The sequence below is a fragment of the Micromys minutus genome, assembly GCF_963924665.1.
Source record: "Micromys minutus genome assembly, chromosome: 8".
NCBI classification, from domain to species: domain Eukaryota; kingdom Metazoa; phylum Chordata; class Mammalia; order Rodentia; family Muridae; genus Micromys; species Micromys minutus.
In genome coordinates, this window is record NC_137977.1 from 25,997,746 (window position 1) to 26,018,874 (window position 21,129).

General features: G+C 44.0%; 1 protein-coding gene across 3 annotated transcripts in view; it reads right to left on the reverse strand.

Annotated features, from left to right (window-relative positions):
- FGF1 (fibroblast growth factor 1) overlaps nt 1-21,129 on the reverse strand; it is an 88,740-nt gene that overhangs the window by 20,514 nt on the left and 47,097 nt on the right. The window contains exon 1 of one of the 3 annotated variants that reach the window (XM_080919994.1): nt 4,732-4,863. The exons of the other annotated variants lie outside the window; for them this stretch is intronic. The gene's annotated coding sequence lies outside the window, so the exon portion shown is untranslated. Of the gene's footprint in view, nt 1-4,731; nt 4,864-21,129 lie in introns of those variants that run through there. 3 annotated transcript variants of the gene reach the window in all.

The following is a 21,129-nucleotide window of genomic DNA, read 5'->3' on the forward strand; positions in this document are numbered from 1 at the left end:
TATATTCCAGCTCCCTGGCTCCCCTATGATAGAAAGCGACATAGCTCTTTCAGATGGGACTAACTTCCCATGCCTCTGCATTAGCTTGCAGATTCCCCTTCCTTACAATGTCACTAAGAGATCATACAACTTTTTCCATTTATTTCTATCCCCAATACTTCTTAAGTTGTGTATTTCGTTTGCCTGTAGAGGAAACAATAGCCACACTGGTATTACTCTTAGTAGAGTAGAACTTTCATGTTGTTTTAGAGTCTCCTCCAATGGTGGTTTCTGACTGTATGTCCTATACTTCCTAAGTTGTATACATAATTTGATATACAGGAAACAGTAACCACACTCTAATGGCTACTTCTGGTATTGTCAATCTCAGGAGACTAGAAGCTTCCTGTTGCCTCAGGCTCTCCTCCAAGGGAAGTTTCTACTTGCATTTCCTCTGATGTGGGCCAACTACATGCCAAGGATAGCCTTCCTTCAGTCCCAGCCACAGTGGCTGTTAGGTTCTTTTCATGGTGCTGGGCATGGATTTGGCTCTCCCTGCCTGTATCCTTGCCTCGATCAGTTGGGGTGAAGATGAACAGTTAGATACACCAGAAGGCTGGATGGGTTGGAGGTACCAACTCTGGCTAAGGATTATATTAATGTTCTCATTTTACATGTGTGTATAAGCCACACAGTCTGAATGTTATCCCCTCAGAACCTTCAACAATGGAGTGACACTGACCAGCACCCAGTAGGTCTTTCTGGTCCTTCTGGAAGGCAGTGAGAACTACAGTATCTACAGTTCTTTATTCTCCGTGGGCTCCTCCTGCAAGCAGGGCAGTCACGGGATGGCTACACAGTTCTGATGCTTTCCTCTACTAACCCTGTAGTTCACACTTGCACACGAATGCTGAAAGCCCCACATCACTTCCTTAGAATAAGCCTGGTATCACTATGGAGCTGTCGCAGGAGGCTTTATGAATCATCTAACACCAGAGGGTGGGGCGTGAAAAACCCCTCATTCTTAATTTCATTTAAAGTTTATCTATGTTTTGAGAATTGGACAGTCAAGAATGCTTTGCATAACCCATTGTTTGCTACAGGATGTGAATAAAAGAAATATATGGTGTGGCAAAACCCATAAGGCAGCAAGGTGAACAGGTCCCTGGGAATTTACACAAGTTGCTTCCATAAATGAATACACCAACTAAGTGAAATCAGGTGTTAAGTAGGACCTGGATTTGCAAGCCCTGCTTTTCATTACTATTGTCTGGTTTAGTGGCTATCCAGAGAGGGGATTTTCTGCGTGGAAGATGGGGAAGATCAAGTCCAGTGAACACCCTCTCATCCTTTTACACCAAGCTGGCTCCTGGATTTGGGACTCTGCTGAGATTTTAGGAGCACATGATGATTTTCTTGGTTTGCCAGTGACAGAAAAGTGAGAGGAACACTAAACCAATTGGAATGTCCATGTTCAAGCTGACAGAGTCAGTCAGCCGCGGCCATTGGATCAGACACATCAAACGGGGAAGTTATACCCTTGCCTGGGAACTCACATCATTTCTTCACGTGGGACACTACGTATCTACTGCACAGCCCTGGGAATGCACAAATGGGCCGTGAGGACATGGCTGTGCCACACACTCAGGAGATGTTTTTCCTGATAATCTCCTTCTCCCTACTGCACAGAATTCTCTAAAGGGTTAAACAAATGCAACATTCAAAAAGCATTCAGAAAAGTATAAAAATGAGACTCAACCTGTTTGATATAAGAGCACGTGGTTTTATCAAACTGGTTGAAGCTGGGTATGATCTGGATCAGCTTTATTTAAGATAGTTTTTTAAATTATCTTTTACATGTGGCATAGGTTAACTGAGCTTTTCCTCTTATTAAATCATAAAGGTGATAACAGAGAATATGGAGACAAAAATGAACTGTTGTGTAAGGGATAATTCAAGTCATTGTTTCAGATTCAGATATGGGCATATAGATAGTTATGAAAGTGATTCTTGGGAATTGGAGAAAGGTTTACAGTTCTGAGAACCAAAGACAGATAAACATTGAAACCTATCGGTATGTTTTAACCCATGTTGCTGTTTACGAAACAGAGACTATCCTTGTAGAAAGGCATTTTGCAAACTGTATAAGGCCACTAAAAATAGCAGGTTTCTATTAAGGTAGTCCTCAACCCTAGCATGTATAAAACATGACTTCAGTTTTATATACTGTTCATGTTTCTATAAATGAAACCACCCATAATCCTCAATCCTACCTCTAGAGATGTTAGCTCACTTTAGATTTTATTAAATCAGATGTGTATGTTAAATGTTAAAAATAAATAAAATGCATTTCAGCTAATAGCTAGTAGGGATGAGAGGAATGAAGCAGAGTAAGTAAAACTGCATTTATACAAATTATCCAAAAAATGTTAAAATAGTGTTCAAAAGTAGGTGAATAAAATCAATCCAAACATACTTAGAGCCACAATAAATATAAATGGACTAAATTATTTAGCTTAGGAGCTCTTTAAAACCCACATAGGCATAAATATTTTGATTATAAGAGACACATTTAAAATATAAGCATACAGAATGGTTAAAGCAAAGGGTAAAAAAATAAACCAGCTTTAGTGGCATGCACACTACAGACAAGTCAGCAAGTGTCAGTCTTATAGAAACCGACAAGTGCAATGAAGAGGGAGCTTATATATGGGAGAAAATCTTAATGGGTTGACAGATAGTTAATATCTAGAATATATAAAAAGCTCAAAAAAGTTAAACAAGAGAAAAATGACCCACTCAAAATATGGGCTAAGGAGCTAGACAGAGTTCTGAAAAGTAGAAATACAGACTGAGCAATCACTTTTAAGAACTGGTTAGCACATTGTGGGTATATTGTTATTCAATAAATCCTGACACTAGGGATGACACATCCACACACAAGAACTGATCACCATTCATAGCTGTTAGGGAGATGAAAGGGAAAACTACTTTGAGATCCATCTCACCCCAGGCAGAAAGGCTGTCATCAAGAACACAAATGGGAACTCTTAGTGACAGTTGATTCTATTGGAAATGCAGCCGATGACAGCGTAAGTAAACTGAAGCAGGACTGTGGAGATCTGTGTGGAGGCTTCTCAAAAAGGTGAAAATACAACTCCCATGTGACCCGACTGCACTGTTCCCGAGCATAGAACCAGAGTGCTCTGTGTCCCGGCTGCACTGTTCCTGAGCAGAGTCACTTACTCAGCCATGTTCACCACTGCTGTATTCACAATAGTCATGAGATGAAGCCAGCCAAGATGTTAATCAGCCAATGAATGGGTATAGAAAATGAACATACATCAGAGGGGATTTTGTGCACCCACAAAGAAAGGAGAAATGAAATTTACAGGAAAAGGGGTGGAACTTGAAAATATCACATGAAGTGTGGTCACTGGGGTTCAACAACATTGTGTTCTCTCTGACATGGAGATCCTATCTTCTATATTTGGTATTATGTATGTTTATGTGAGCACAAGTGTGTGTAGAGGCAAAACAACTAGAAAGAGGGTCATAAAAGGGGACAAACAGGTTTAGGGGAGAGGGAACATATGTAATGTAAGAGTGGAAGAATGGGTGCTGGGGGCGGGAGGGTTAAACAGGTATAAGGGGGAAGGGGATAGAGAGGAAGAGGTTCAGGTAAGGTCAGCCCAACGTAAATACATAGGACAGAGCCATGAGAAGCAGATGGGGGAGGACTCTGTCAGTGAAGTACGTGGTACTCAGCGATGAGGCTGTAAGTTATGTTCCCCAGCATCTATGAAAACATCATGTGATGTAAATCTGTGATTCTGGGGCTGGTGAGGCAGAGACAGGGGCTCAGTGTCCAGCCAGCCATTGAGTGAGCGGCAGGTTCAGTGAGAGCTGCTGTCTCAGAAAACAGAGAGAAGATGGCTGAGGGATGCTGACGTCTAGCCTGTGCACACCCACGCACACACGAATGTGTACCCGAGCCCTGCCCCCACTCTCTCCCTTTCCCTCAAATATGTATTTTACATTTTAAACATGATAGACAAATAATACTAAAAGGTTAAAAGTTGCCCTGGCTACATTGATATGAGATAAAATAATTCCAAAGTAAAAAGAATGGTTAGTAGCGTAAAGAAACCATCTCATGGTGATAAATGGAAAAATTCAACAGATAGATTTGACATTTCCAAGTTCATGCATGTCTGATGACACAGCTTCAGTATGTTCAAGGGTAAAATTGAAAAACAAAAACAAAAACAAAAAAACAAAAACCCAAGAAGTTGATCACCTTGCAGTGATGGTGGGAATCTTTGGCCCACCTTTGCCTTTGCCTTGGGCAGTAGCACCAACAGATAAACCTACGAACCGGGATGCAGATGATGGAATAGCATCACTGTTTAACTGAGTAGCTGTCTGGGAGGATCTTCACTTACCAACGAAGTGAACAAAACACCGTTACTCTCAGGGATCCGTGGGATCTTATTTTCCAAGATGGCAAAAGCAAGACTCAACCCCGATAGAAGCATTTGTTTTCCCAGGCTGTTGTCTGAATAGAAACCACTCACACCCATCAGATGGTGGCAAGGCCCTCTCAACTTTTAAAGTCCCCAAGCAGCTTCCTCTTTTCTCCCCTGCCCATCGCAGACCCCACACAGCTCCCACCTGGAGAGCTGTGGCTTGTGCAGCAATCTGGTCTCTGACAATACTCACTTCACTCCTGCTTTTTCAAGACCTTCCTACCTCGGAAGTCTGAGGATTGCTCCCTCATGAAGATTGCTCCCTCGGGCTTGGCAGACTTCTGCTGCCTTTAGGAATAAGTGCAGATTCCTGCCTCTGGGGCTTTCATGATTGGGTCTCTGCCTAACTCCTAACTCCGTTGCCTTGCCTTGCTGGCCTTTTAAGACCTCCCCCATCCCCTTTATATTCTTCCAGGCCTTATCCCTAACCAGACAATGGCAAGTTCTTTCTCTCCACAGTAGCCCAGCCCACCGTCATATCCACCCTTCAAAAATTCAGCTCTCACAATTCCCCCTCCAGAAAGCTCTGTGTAAACACACTCCCCAACCCTGACCTCCCAACACCCATCTATACAGCACACACCGTACACATACCTTCAGCAGCAGTGAGTGTCACCGGCCTTTGGTGTTCCACGGTCACACCCTTTCAGTGCATTCCTGCCTCTGTGGTAAGCACCCAAACCTTGCTACAGCCTGCTGGAAGCCCAGGCCTTGGTCCGCTGGCCTCCCAGCCCCCACCGCCTCAATGCCTATCCAGTATCCTCTGCAAACCAGCCTTCTAATTCCTAGAGATTCCTGCACTTCCTCCCACTCTGGGCCACTTGTCCATTCCCTTCTCTCTGGAATCCTTTCCCTCTGCCCCACCTACCTGGTTTAACTGTTCATTTGTCTTCAGATCACAGTTCAACCAGGAGTTTTTTCTGAAAGCCTTTCCTGACTTCTCAGAATTGAGCCGGGCTCCTCCTGCCCTCACAGGACCACCTCCCATTCTTTCGGAAACCCTGCATCAGTTTCTAATAACTTCATGCCCCTGATTGTTTAGTTGCTATTTCTTTTCGTGACTGGTCTGCCAGCTCCATGGAGGCAGAAACTGGTCTGTCTTGTTCACCTTGGCATCCCAGAGGCTGGCAAGATGCCTGGCACCTAACGGGCCCTTGACAAATATTTGTAGATTGAGTGAGTGAATGGAGTTTAACCAGCGCTTGACTGCCTGCTTTCTTAGTCTCTGGAGCTCAGAGATGGAAGCCACTTGGCAGATATCTTTGTCTGTTTGTCCCAATGGAAACATGTTATCAGGAGGCCTAATTGGCAGGTGCTGTCCTGAAGTTATTGACAGAGAGGCTGAGCCAAGAGTCTTCCATGATTTTAACTGCAATCACATTAGACAGGAAACCCCTTCCATAGAAGCAGACCCCGGAGTCTGTGCCCACCTGTAATTATTATTTCATTGCCCCTTCAGAACAAATACTGTTAGAATGACTGAGTCCAGAAGAACAAGGGTCAAAACTCTTATCTAGAGGTCAGCCCTCCTTATCTGACCAAGAAAATGTGTTACAGTGCCCGGAAGGAAGAATTCAGGTCTCCTGATTTCTGCCACACAGAGTCCTGAGGCAGGCATACCGTCTGCGAAGGAAAGTTGGCTGTGGGCAGGGAGACAGCGTGTTCCCAGCTCTCTTTGTTTCTCCTCCTGTGTCCTAGGTGCTCTGGGTGGATCTGAGTGTGACCTGGCTGGCTGGCCTGGGCTGGCATATCAGCCATAGTCCCCAAGCCAGGTCTCTTCCATGAACTAAAATCCTTTTATATTTTTTTTTCTATCACTAAAAATACACTGTGTACTCAACTTTGGGGTAAACTTTGACCAGAGTAAAGGAGTTAAACCTGTCAAGTTCCTGAAAGATCATAGCCCAGGCAGAAATCATTGAACGGTCATTAGTAGCTAGAAGTCAGCTTCCGGGAGTACACAACAGAAAGGGTTGCAGAAACAGGAGTGGAGCAAAGGCAGTATCAGTGGGCATGCTAACATGGGGAAGGGGGACATGACATGGGGTCCCACCCTAGACAAAGTCAACTAATGACTGCTGTGAGGAGAGATGCCCTCTCCTAGGGATGAGCCCCTTTACTGGCTGTCCATTGTGGAGTGGCCTCATTTATACAAGCAACAAAACCAGACTCAACAAATCATATTTGTGCAGAAATATACATTCATGTGTATGTAACCATAATAAAGAAAAAAAGGCTGTCCACTTGAGTGGTGGGAAGAAAGAAGGGGTTGAGGGAAGGAACCTGGGATGGGCTGGAGGGAGAAGAAGGGTGGAAAGGTGGGAAAGTGATGAATTCTATTTCAATTAAAAAATATATTTTAAAATATTCTGTTCTTTCTTCTCTTTCTACCCACCACCTTCCTGGTTTACCACTGTACCATTCGACTTGAGCTCAGATCTTATCGGGCATTCATTAGCAGACTATTCTTTCTTGCAGATGCTTATTTCCCCCATAGTGACGGCCACTGCTTCGAGTCACTGTGGGTCTTAACCTACACTGCATCCAAAGTGCTTAGCCTGACCCTAGAGAATGTGGGAGCATTTGGTTGTTGCTAACTTGACTGTCACTGTACACACCCTCGTGCTGTTGATGTAGAATGAGAGTCTCAAGGTGCTCAACATCTAAAGATGCTTAAGCAGTACTTGGGAAGATTCTTTCTGCTAAGTTGGAATGTCCCATTGTCATTTACATGCATTGGCGGAACTGTCTTCTCAGTTGCTTAGAGTAGTGGTTCTCAACCTTCCCAATGCTGCGACCCTTTAATACAGTTCCTCATGCTGTAGTGACCCCAACCATCAAAGTATTTTTTTTAAGATTTATTTTATTTTATATGAGTATACTATAGATATCTTCAGACACACCAGAAGAGGGCACTGGATCCCATCACAGATGGTTGTGAGCCACCATGTGGTTGCTGGGTATTGAACTCAGGACCTCTGGAAGAGCAGTCAGTGCTCTTAACTGCTGAGTCATCTCTCCAGCCCATAAAAGTATTTTTATTGCTACTTCATAACTGTGATTTTGTTACTGTTATGAATCATAACGTAAATGTCTGATAAGCAGGCTATCTGATATACAACCCTTGGAAAGAGCTGTCTGATCCTAAAGGGGTCGTGACCCAGGTTGAGAAACATTGGGTTAGGGGCTGTCATGCACCATTGGTAGTTCTCTGTGATTGTGTGGGTTTGAAGGTTGTGTTGTCCGTGATGACAGGGAGCCTAAGTAATCTTTTTTTTTTTTTTTTTTGACCACAGAGGCTGTTACATTTATTGTGCAGACAGTGATAATCCACCAGAGAAGTATTGCCACAAGCAAGCCATCAAAGTACAATCACAGACCGAGGTTCTACACAAGAAACAGAGAATAAAGTCAGAGCATGCACAAAGGAACGGGAAGAAAGTCGGCTGCAGTTAAGTTTCTCCTGCAAACATACTTAACTTGCAGAAATGGTAAAGAAGTCAGATGTCCAGTCTTACTTAGCTGTGACCAACAACAGTAAAAAACAGTCTTATAAAATTTATCTTCCAAAAAAATAACTATATATATATATGTATATATATATATATATATATATATATTTTATGATGTTCTTACTGTTCTATTGGACACAAGCCTTTTTTTTTCTTTTTTCTTTTTTCAGTATGAAAAATGAAGTATACTGGGATGTAAGAGGTAGTAGTGTGTTTTGATTGTACAACATACAGGAAATAAAGAATAACTTCATCAGAGATGGAAATCGCTCGGTGTGCCGAGTCTGGCCAACTCGAGAAACTGGTTCAGTTTCTGAAAGGCCCATTCAAAGGTATGGAATGGGAATCTGATTTTTACAAGCCACTGTTCGTTTGCTTGTTTACCGCACAGGTAACAGTCAGGTGGAGTTTTATTCTCTCTATAGCTCCTTTGGTGAATCACAACAGTGAGCAATCTGCCAGTTTCAGAGCAGTACGTGGGCTTGGAAATGACCTCCCTGAAAACAGCTGGAAGAGACAGTTGTTTGATTGTTTCATTTGGCTTTAGAATTAAAAGTCATACTGACACAAGCCACTATGAGAGACCACCTCCTGGCCCAGTGGATAACACCATAGAAAAGTCAGCACACTTACTAGGAAAGAAAGGCATCTTCCTCTCTGTTCTTTTCATCGCTGGGGTCTGAACCACTCTCCCCTGCGTACTAGGCAAGTTCTCCACCACTGGCCTCCATTCCACCCTCCTTTCCGGTTCTTTAGGAGCCCTCTGATCCCAAGGAGCTCACAAGTTACTGGACATATACTGTTCCTGGGCTTCCAGAATCAAATATTTGGGGTTCATCAAAATGACAAACTTCAAGTGTGTCAGTAACTTGTATTGGTCACATGCTGTGGAGAGAATGCTGTAGATGTCCTGGGAATTTAGAGAAAGAAAGGAAAAGAGAGCCCCCAAGCCCCTAGTTCCCAACCCGAAATTTGTAAGTACTTTTATAACTCAGTGGCCAAGCTCTCTACAGCCTTTTTCAAGTCCTTGTTTACCCATTTATTGTTAACTTCCATCTGATTGTTTGATCAGGGGACTGTGTCAGATCCCATTGGAGTTGTTCTGTGATGTATGACAGATGAGCTACCCCTACTCTATTAAAAACAGTCTTGCAAGACAGGGTTTCTCTGTGAAGCTCTCTTTAACCTGGAACTTGCTATGTACGCCAGGTTGGCCTTGGGCTCACAGAAATCTGTTTGCCTTTTCCACTTGAATACTGGAATAACTTAGCCTCAGGCTTTGCCCTTATATATCTCCATAGAGACAAAGAGACAGATGCACTCCTTTCCCATGAGGGTCATCTCCAACCTGCTTTATTTCTCCCTCCATTTGAGGCATTTTATCCTCTGAAGTCTGGTTTATTCACCCTCCAACCTCCTCCTCTCCATAAGACCATCATCCAACCGGAGGTCAGGCATTCTTTTAAGTGCCCGTAGAGAACTGATCCACACAGAGAGGAAAAGCAGAGGCTGCCTGGCACAGCAGTGTGCTCTGCTGGCCCTAGTACTGTCTGAATTTTAATGGGACACTCTGGTCCAGAGTGTCCTGTGGACCTGTGCACATCTTAAACAGAAAGATCCTTCCTGTAGACTGATGCATTAAAGCCAGGGCTTAGAGCCAAATGTTAAGTGATTCTGCAGGGGTTCCTGCAGCCCTCAATCTTCTTCCTTCAACCTCCTCTTACTGATGTGTCTCCAAAAAATCTTTTTAATCTCTTGTGCAACTTTACAGTCTCTAGTGCGGGCCCAGCAAGGACATTCCTTTCCTCAAGTCAGCTGACTTCCCTGCCCTTTGGAAGATGGTGCTTGTGAAGTCTTTTCTCCTGTCTGCTTCCCTACCTCCGCCCCACTGCTCCTGACCTGGAAATCTTCACATCTTCAAACTCAGTCAGAAGAATGTGCTTGTTATCTATTTAGAGCAGCCAAAGCCTTGCCCTACCAAAGCATTACCTAATAGCCTACCCTGGCTACAACCATAAACAGTAAAAGTTCTTAAACACGAACAGGGTGCCAGGCATGGTCCTAAACATGCTGAATACATTAATTTTCAAAGAAACTCTGTTAGAGAAGCATTGTCCCACCCCCTTCTTAACAAAGGTGGTAAATGAGTAGAGTTATATTATCAATTCTGAAATGTATCCCGTCCCATTGTAGTACTGAAAGCTTAAGATCTGAACATAAGGTTTCCTGCTTCCAGAGTCTGTTACTGTAATCATGGATTGACTGTGATCAGGAGAAAAAGTGCTCTTTGTACTGGGTAACCCTTCACCTACTCTGCCCCCTGTATCCTACCGGCCTTTGTGACTTGTGTAGCTCAGAGAAGGGATGCTTCCCATGTGCTGCAATGGCCACCTTCAGCTTATTCCTCGTATGCCTCAAGGTGACCCAGGGTCATAGGATATCATTGTCACCCTCATCAGCTGATAAAGAGGTGGGACAGGACCAGAACCCACTTCGGAAAGAGCGGACTTTAGAGGTTTGGAAATGTTCCCACAAAGGGAGCGTTCTCACACCTTGAAACTTGAATGTTGGTTTCTGTGGTGTCATTAACCCCTTTTATGAATGTCAAGTTCCTTGGCCTTTCTGTTCCTCTGTTGGGTTGCCTGGGACTGGGCATATGGCACAGTGGTAAAGGTCATGTTTTAGCAGGTATCCCAAGGTTCCCTCTACAGCAGATCACACTGAAGAAAACCAGGAGTGCCAGTTTTTTGACAGTGTCATAAGGAAACAGAACAAGGCCTGGGCAGGAGTCTGTCACATGACAAGTGTCAGTAGATGCTATTATTACATTGCTCATTGCCACTGTATTTTGGTGGGTTGATTCTTAATTAAACTAGTGGAGTTTCATGGAGCACTTTGATCAAATGAGCTTCTCTCAGAGGCTCATTTTGGGGACTGCTTTCTACTCTTTCTGTGAGCTGTATAATTAGCCCATTTTTTTTTTTTTTTCTCAGCCCTAGACAACTGTGCCATAGAGGGACTGCATGTTTCAGCAAAGTTAACCTGTGTCTTAGCCAAGACATAAAGCCCTCGCCCCCTCAACATTTGTTTATATCACTTTGCTGTTGGGCAGCCTACGTTTCAATAGCCCTGGTTCACTTAAAACAGTATGAAAACGAAGGACAAAACTCATGGTTTGGCTTGACAGATGCTATTCAAGTGTCTCCGGAAGAGTAGGTGGCAGGGCCAGGGGGTGGCTGATGCTTAAGATACTTGGGTACCAAGGAAGGAATGAAAACCCATGGCGCTTGCTTGTCAGTCTTTCTAGACCTTTAAAGAAAGCAATGGAGGCCTCTGCTGAACCCTGAGACTTCCAGGCTGGGAACCAGTGGGAGAGCCAGGCCCAGGGTTTGCAAAGGGACCCTGTAGATATCACAGGCAAAAGGACAGGAACAAAAGAACTAGGAGCTTGGGCACAAGGGTTCCAGACTGGTTTTGTAGGAGCTGCAGTGGAACAGGGGCATACTTGCTCTCTTTGGGATTCTTCTTTTTAAGGACTTTGGTTATTTTTAGATTTCCTTGTATTTACTAATTCTCTCTCTCTGATCTCATATGAATAGTCCCCAAAAGGCTGTTTTCTATTTGCGCTACATTTCAGTGCTCCCTGTGGCTCTGAAGATCCTGTGGCATAGCTTTCCATATACAGGTCCCCACACAGTGGAGCACCCAACTGCATATTATAGAAGGGATGTGGAGCAGGAAAACATTATCACCGCAGGTATGAAGGGATGGCTAGCCTTGGATAAGGGATGAAATCACTTGGAAGTGAGCTGAAATCTCATGCCCAAGAGCTAACCTAAGAGATAAATCTGCCCTTGTATCATTTATCTCCAGGAAGGTACATGTTATGGTCAAGATGCCATTTCTCAGAAAATGCTTAGGGCAGTTAGGTACTGCTAGCTGTGACCGCCCACCCCTCTGTCAGAGAAGGTCACTCTGTGAAGGTTACTCAAGCTTGGCTGGTAGCTCAAAGCACACTGTGCTCACAGCCCTTCAGTTCTCATGGCCTCCTCCTCTGTGTGTGTTTTCTATCTGACCTTCCAAAGTCATTTATCTTCTTCAGCATGCACTACCCTTCTCATGTTTTAGGGATCAAAGAATCCCTATGTCGGGTGCGGCCGTTTGAAAAAAAATGGAGACAGTTAAGTATTGACCTTTGAAAACTATTGGGCAACAAGAAGAAAGGAGAGGCTTCAAAGGGTCTCCTGTCTTCTCTCTGCTGCCATATTTATGTGTATAATTACCCTGGACAGTCAAAGATCTACATTCCCGGATCCTCCTTGGTCTTGTCAAGTTCCAGAGGCTCTTCTAGAGTTCTATAAATCTGCCTTTTGATAGGCTCATAGAGTAGGGTGGAGAGAAGGCATTTCCCAGCATTTTCATCCAATTGCACTAAGCCCCATGGTGGTGTGATATTCCCATAGATCTGGTCTTACAGGAAGTACATACATAGATGAGTGTTGCTGCTTAACGAGCCCTTCCCCAGGGTAGTCCTTAGACTATAGGGTTCCACAGTGTGGAGGATTTGAGAAAACCCTCATTAACACATAGCATTTTGAGGCAGGACTCCTGTCTTCTCAGCATCAAATTTTGTTGTATTACCTTCGTCTGAAGAAGTTTCCCTCACTGCCCTGCTTCATCTCAGTCCTAAATATGTCATGGTAACCTATGATTATTACTGCCATCTGTCTCACTGCTGTACATGCACACCTGTCCATGTGTATAGTCACACACACACACACACACACACACACACACATACACACACACACACACACACACACACACACACACACACACCATACACACACGTCTTTAGGTTTCATGCCCTGTTTGTTTTCTTCACATATTTTCACTGTTCTTACTTAAACTGTCTTTTCATCTTCTTCCTCGTAAGTATTGCTATTATTTCTAATATAAATATTTTCTCCATTACACTAAAGTTTTTAAGTAAAACATTGCATGATTGCTAACTAAGCCTACAACAATGGCTTCATTCATGCTACCCCAGTTCCAGTCTGACAACCCTGCGGTATACCAATCAGACTCTGACCCCAGTGAAGGCCTACCAAATATACACCTCATTCCCAGCCCCTTTGCCAGTTCCTGCACTGGTCTACTACATCTTCAGTTCTGTTTCTTCTTCTTTTCTTTCATTTTCTTTTCTTTCTTTGTTTTTGTTTTTGAGGTAGGGTCTAACTGTGTAGCCTTGGCTGTACCAGAACTCACTATATAGATCAGGCTGGCCTTGAACTCACAAAGTTCCACCTGCCTCTGCTTCTTAAGTAATGGGATTAAAGGTATGTGCCTTCACACCCATCTGAGCCCACTTTCCTTATATAATTTGTTATGTTATTTAATGCATAGTATCAGAGAGAGCTCTAAAAATCGGTCTCAGCCTGATCAGTCCCTGGCTTAAAATTTCCTATAATTTTGCATTTCTATAAAGCAAGATCCAAATCCTGGTATGGCCCTTATGATGCTATGTGGCCCAGCACACCCCCACACTACTTTGTTCCCCCATCCCAGCCTCCTTCTCACCTACTCTTGGATCCTAAGTTCATTGTGGTCATCATACAGCCTTCCAACAAACTGTTCCCTCTTCAGCAGTGCCCTTCCCCAACAGTAGCTATTGGCTGGCTTCCACTTGCCCTTTGGGTGGTAGCTGAGGGGCCACCTCCTTAGAGATGTTCCTTGACCTCCTCATCCAGGTTTATTGTCTGTCTTCCCCTATGTTCTCTTTCTCTCTCTCAAAAATGTATTTATCAATTTTTGAAAGCTTTCTGCATATGAATATTTTGCCTATATGTGGGTATGTGCACCATGATCATGCCTAGTATTCACAGAAGTTAGATGATGGTGTGGGGTCTCCTGGAACTTGAGTTATGGATAATTAGTTGTAAGCCACCGTGTAGGTACTGGGAATCAAATGTGGTACCCCTGCAAGGGTAGCAAGCACTCTAAACCACTGAGCCATCTCTCCAGGTTCTGTGTAGCCTCCTGTTCTTTTCTTCCTTACCACAGCTTGTAATTAATTATTTATCCCTCACTGTGAGCTCCTTTTTGGTGTGTCTCTTTTCTTAGACAGTGAACTCCTAGGGATAGAGCCCATTTTTTCTTCACCTTCTTAGCCCTCAAGGGTTGGCCCCAATGCTTGCTGTGTTATGAGGAAGAGAGAGGGAGAGGGAATGAGCAGGTAAATGAAAATTCAGGCTGCAAATTCTTGACCCAAGGACTCTGCCACACTGAGAGACTTTCACGTACCTCCCTAAGCTCTTTCGTAATGAAGCTTGCACTTTTTAAACAGGTGGCTTTTCCCTAGACTATTTTTATGGGGGAAAAAAAGAGGCAAATATAGAGATAATTACTGATTCTCACTCATCAAGTCCCTGTTCCCTATCACCAACATCCTCTTCAGAGTCTGCTGCAGAATTTCTGGGAACCACAGGAAATAAGTCAACTGACCACTTGAAATGCTCCTACAAAAATAGACCGGATTTGGCCTTCTTCCTGTGAAAGGATGCCTTCCCGCAAGGCAAACATTACAAAGAAATGTTATCTGCTTCAAGGAGCTTCTCTCTTCAGTCATTCTCTCAGCAGAATCTATCTGACCAGACTCAGATTTCCGTTCTGAAATTACCTCCCATGCTGGCTGGGTCATTACTTTAGTCAGTTGCTCATTTATTATTTTGATGCTGTTGTTTGTGCATTAAAAACACAGGAGGAAATCAAGCTGCTAGAATGATCCTCCAGGAGAGGAGGCTCTTCCCTCCCCAGAACTCATGTCTTCTCCCGTTTCCTTCACCACAGGTGTGAGGCTTCCTTTTTCAGTTCCCATACACGGTGCTTACTTCCAACTTGTCAAGTTGAACTTAACTCTCTTTATTGAAGGAAATGGACTCTGTATAGTAATTGCAAAAACTTCCCGTAAGTCCAAGTCAGCCATAAATTCCTTGAAGGCAGAGTGCCCCTGACTCATCCATCTTGTTTTTGGTTGTGTCCTGCCTGTGGGGTACTTAGGTTGCCAACAGAATGGCAGTGCTTCCAGGGAGCTGGGAGCATAAAGATCTCAAACAAGGATGTTTTCAAAACGTATGGAGACTTGGCAGGGGTTTTCATTTGCTATCACAGCATCTCTAAGACACATGTCTTCTCCTGAACCACAGGGGCACCGTGCCCCATACCTGAGGAACAGGTCTAATTTTTAGATTTGTCATATCAATTCAACAAATAATCAGGAGGTGGACAATTCACACAGGTAGGCAAAAATAGGAAAATTAGAATATATACATAATTATGATGAAACTAGTTTAAGGTATATGATTATTTCTGCCAGAATTAATTCCTATTACATTTTCTTTTCTTTTTGACAGTCTTATGTAGTTCAAGCTGACCTCAAACTTTCTGTGTACTAGAGGCTTGCCTTGATCTTCTGATCCTCCTTCCTCTATCTCCTGGGTGCTGCCGAGTTTATAAATTGTGTGCCACGATGCGGGGCTCTTTCGTTAATTTTTATATTAAAAATGTAAACATTTTTATAAAATGAGATTATATGAACGTACACTTATATAAACATATTGTAATGGTTAATATCGATTGTCAACAGGATCTAGAAATGTTTGAAGAGATAGGTCTCTGGGCATATTCTGAGGGATTTTCTCCACTTGGTTGAATGAATTGGGAAGACCCAACCTACAGCATCATGCAGGTTGGTGTTCTAGACTGTATAAAAAGGGAAAAAGTGAGCTAAGAGCTAGTGTCCATCACTGCCTGCTTCCCGAGTGAGGACACAGCAACCTCATGTTCCTGCCACCATGCATTCCCTCAGACTTTACATCAAAATAAACCCCTCCTCCCTTAGGCTGTTTTGTCAGCATTTTTTTTTTTTTTTTACCACAGTAGCATAAAAATTAACAAGTACAGAAGTTGATATAGGAAGTGGGGTTGTCTCTGTGATAAATCTGAGCATGTGGTTTGTAAGCCTTTGGAACTGGCTAGTGGGAAGAATGTGGAAGAGTTCAAAACCTGGGGCTAGGAATGCTAGCACGCTATATACAGAGCTTAGTGGCTCTTTCTAGTACATGTTTGGAAGAGCAGAAGGCTTATCTTCTGATTTCTATTTGATTATAGGCACCAAGAAATCAGGAAGGTGCACTATAACTCCAAATTTTGGGACCTGGCTTCCCATCTATTTCACTGGTAACTCTAAGCAAGTCCCCCAGATTTCCTGAATCTCAACATTCTATCTCATAGACTGATGATGGTAATAATTGTGTGTGAGGTGGCCAGGTGGGAGTAATTGATGTAACTCGCTAAACACACTCCACATGTACAAAGGTCTTGATGGAGATGATGAGCTACTACCAGCCTCTGGCCAATCCCACTGCCAGCATTGCCTTTCTAGTCTAGCTGCCACTGGTCCCTCTTGCTATATATAGGCTGAGTTCAGTGTTAACTTAGTGAATGAGTGGAATCTGCCCCTTCCCTCCCACTTGCACTACAAGAGAGACCAGCAGATTCCGTCTTCCTGCATGCCATAATCTGACATGTGGCATTTTTCTTTGTTCAGCATCTTTGGCACCTGCCTTTGGAGTTCCTGGGAGATAGGAGCTTCCTCCTCAGCTGCCTCTTCCATTATCAGCACGGGACCCATCATGCTGCTCACATCCTGAGCTTTCTTCTGTGTGTGGCCCATCCATCTCTCTGGGAAGTACGACTAAGTTCCTTTTCTTAGTTCTAATGCACTGGGCCAAGTAAGCCTGGCAGTCCCATGTCTTGCAGGTTACCCCAGGGGACTCTGATGAATACCTTGCTGTGTGTGAACCGTGGGCCTCAGTAACTCTCTTTTTGTAAAGTGGTGCCACCTAAGGGGAGCAAACTTGATTATTTTTCTTCCTTTAGCAAAGCTGCTGAAATGTCTTGAAATCTACTGTGTGTGTGTGTGTGTGTGTGTGTGTGTAAGTAGTAGCTAAGGGACACTGCCCATTTCAATGTTTATTTTTTTTCTCTTTCTTTCCATTACCCTTATTTTCTTTACTGAATAATTGTTTTTGCTACTGGGGTGGGGGTGGTGGGTGGAGGAGGAAGCAAAACAGAGCAGGGGCAAGAGGAGGGCAGGCTCCTTGCTCTTGCTCTGTTGTGTAGAAGGAGGCTGGGGCCATGCATAAGTACCTGGACATGGTCTGATGTTTGTGGGTTTTCTCCAAGGCTTTGCTTTGGCATGGCCTACTACAAAGGCACAGACTGTTCTGAGAATTAACTCAGGCCTACCCAAGCACAGAAGCAGGCAAATCCATCCTAGATGAAATGGCAACACTGAAACAAGACAATATGCTGTGTTTTGGTTTCTTTCTTGCCCTGATTTTATTTGGAGAGGTTGCTTCCATGGGTTCAGGAATCTGAATATTATGCCTTCACATAACATGCATTGATGAGCACCTAGCTGTGCCAGGCATGGGGAAAGTAGCAGAGAGGAAGGCATCCACAGTGAGGGACACCTGAAGTTCACTCCAATGGGTTCTCTGAACTAGACTTTAGAGCAGTGACGTAGAAAACCTTCTGGGAGCCATGACAAGCAATCTACAGAGCCTGAGAGATGGCAAGGTGTCCCAGAGAAAGGATTATTCCTATCAGAAGGCAGTAGAGAAAGGCATATGCAAAAGTGCTGAGTCCAGAAAGGAAATACTTCAGTTGAGGAAAGAATCCATCAAGGAGTAGGAGGGAAGGTTGTGGTTAGAGCAGCTGGCAAATTACTTGGAGCTTTGTGGGCCTTTTTGGCAGGACTATGGGGAAAGACCAGACGAGGTAGGCGGGGCAGTGACATCATCAGATTGGCAATTTTTAAAAGGTCACTCTGGCTGCTGAATGACGTGGTGGACAGGTAGAGCAGGGGTGTGCATGCAGAAGCCCACATAGCAGGTCAGGGAGCCTCCCAGGTATAGGTGTGTTTGCCAAGGGCAAAGTCGGTCTTCATAGCTGCCTGACCAGAATACTTTGGGGACACCAGTCCAGGCACCTTCTCTGAGAAGGTGGCAGCATGTCTTGGGAATGTGGGGCTCAGATGTGAAGCAGCTGACTGAGATGAGACATAATTATAGCTCAGGCGATGACACCTAGCAGAGGAGCCAGCACACCGTCTTGTGCCAGGCTGGGCACTGGGACCATTGTCCACTCCTCTTTTGCCCATTTTCCACCTATGGGAGCCTAGACAGATGTCCTGTGCTTCAGCAGATGAGTGTGACATCCAGACCTGCCTTCCAGCCACATGGCTCTGACTATTCTGACAACTGCTGTCATTGCTAGGAGGGGGTAAGGCCAGGGAAGGCAAGCAGTGCTCCAAATCCCTAGCCACTTCTGATTCCTCTGGCACTTGGCAGATGCCAGAGAAGATGGCTGAGACCACCTGCCTGACCTATTTTATTTACTCTCCAAACAGCCATGGAGAATCTGTCCTGTTCAGGCTCCATTCTCGGTTGGTGAGCACATCTGCAGAGTTTATATTCTAGCTGTTTCCTGGTCTTTGTATTGAGAGAAAACAGATGGCCCAGGAGTTCCCTGGCACCATATTCATCAGTGGCTTCCAACAAGAGTGAACTTCTAGTTCCAAAATATGCCAGTGTTGTGTTCACCTTTGATCTTGCTTTCCTGTTGGCCTAGGCCTCTCTGTACCAGTCCTGTCTCCACTCCTACCTGCCCTGGAAAAACAGGACACTTGCCCTCAAACCCAGAGCAAGCCTCATGCTGTCTGTCTGTTTGTCTGTCTGTCTGTCTGTCTGTTTGCATTAGGGATAGAACCCCCATGTGTCTTGCTCAGCTTTTAATTCCCAGTTTCTCACATAGGTCTGGTATATAATGCATGTGTAATAACTTTGTTGGGTCATATAAAAAGACCAACTCAAAGTGGATGAACATCTTATGTATAAAGCCAAAACTATAAAGCACTAAAAGAAAATACATAAGAAAAAACTTCACAATGGCCTGGGATGGGGGATGGGGTAGAAACATGGTTCATCTGTTAAAAGCATTGGTTACTCTTGCAGAGTACCAGGAATCAGTTCCCAGCACCCACACAGTAGCTTACAACCATCTATAACTTCAGTCCTAGACAATTCAACATCCTCTTCTGGCCTACATGGGTACCAGGCATTTATATGATAGGCAGGCATACATGCAGGCAGATACACATATTAAAAATAAAGAAATCATTGGGCCTGAAGAGATATCAAGCAATTCTACTATTGAATATATTGAAATCACTGTATTAAATAGACATCTTTATCCCCCACATCTATTGCAACCAAGATATTTTTATCCTTGCATTTACTGCAGCTAAGGATAGGAATCAGCCTGGATGTCTGTCAACAGTGGAATACCTTTAGCCTTCATCAGAAGAAGAACATATTATCATTTGTACCAGGATGGATGGATCCAGAGGTATTATCTAAGCATATCAGCCAGCTACAGACAGACAGGTGGCACAGATATTGCTTATGTGTTAAATCTAAAACAAGTCCAATTCATAGCAACAGAAAGGAGAGAATATCGAACCCATAGTTGTGGCTAGTCCGAATGAATTAGCCGTGGAGCTCTGCAGTATGGTGTCAATAGTTAGTAATAGAGAGTACATGGGCTAAGGGTATAGTTCAGTGATCCTGGATTCAGTTCTCAGCATCATATAAAGCCTGTGTCCTGGCACACACAACTGTAAGTCTAGCCCTTGGGAGGTGGAAGCTGGAGGATCTTGAGTTCAAAGTCATCCTCAGCCACATGAGACTCTAACAAAGAAACTTTAGTAAGTAAGGAAGATAGAAGTGCATCCTAATCACATCCCTTCCCATAGACCGTGTCCAGTTGCTGTCCACTCATCTGGACAGGGTGGTAGTCATGGTGAGTTCTGCTGAGACTTAGTGGACTTCCAAACTTGTTTACTAAGTGCACACGTCTCCCTTAAGGACAAGATTAAATCAGGCAATAACGATTTCAGATATTAAGAACTGTGATTTCAAAAGGCAATACCACTTAGTATGACCGGAAGGAAAGACTACAAATTACATACATACATTTGCCCCATACATGCATACTATAGAATACATACACCTCTCAAAATATGATCATAGCCAGCACTGAGTGGTAAGATTATAGCTAAGGTGCCTTAAACAGTTTATTTAATATCAATGGTTTTATTTTTTTGTGTTGTATTGTTATTATTATACAATTTACAAGGAATTTTTTTTAGAACCATAGAAATTTTAATTCTGGATATGCCCCTTGCTCATCCAGAAGTTAATGCTTTGAGTTTGTGCTGAAAATTCCTCACTCAAGTCTCCCTCTAGGAAAACAGGGATCCCCCCTCAAATGGAACTTGAACTTTCTCTGTAGCTGATCCTGAGGTTCAAAGGAGAGAAGTGATTAGGCAGGGTCACCTTGCCATGCACTTAGCACAGGGGAAGAGGGTCACCTGACTTCATCTAACCCTCACTTCCTCATGCCTCTGCCAACATACAGCTGTGGTCAGCCACATCTGTGTTATACCCTGGTTCCACAACGCCCACCACAGAACCGGAGCCACCCCGTTAGCCTTTGAGCATCAGTCTTTGACCTGCAAACTAGCAAGTGTACTGAGAAGGGGACAGTAGACAAGTTTGTCAGCCTGTGTCAGCACAGCTTTGCAAGGCTGGCTGCTCTCATGTACTTTGACTTCTCCTCATCTTTACCACCCACCACAGGAGGAACATTGCTCCGAGTTACCTGGCTCACCCGAAGTCATACTACGAGAACCGTGCCCTCCAGAATGGCTCAGGAGCACATAAATAACAAAAAAGGCTTTGAATATAATTTCTCCTTACCTGCTTCATGTGGCAGGCTTTCTGAAGAGGTAGGAGAGCCTTCATAGATTAGAAGATGTCTCTGGCCAGGAATCCCCTAGGAGCCTGGCTGTGTCTGGTGCCTTCTTCCCTCAGGAAGCCTGGGCTCTCTTTAAGCTGGGCCTCCTGGCTTCTCTGACTCAGATGGTCTTAGGTCATCCTGAGCCAGCCTTCTCCTCCCTACCTTCCCCACTTCTACCTGCTTCT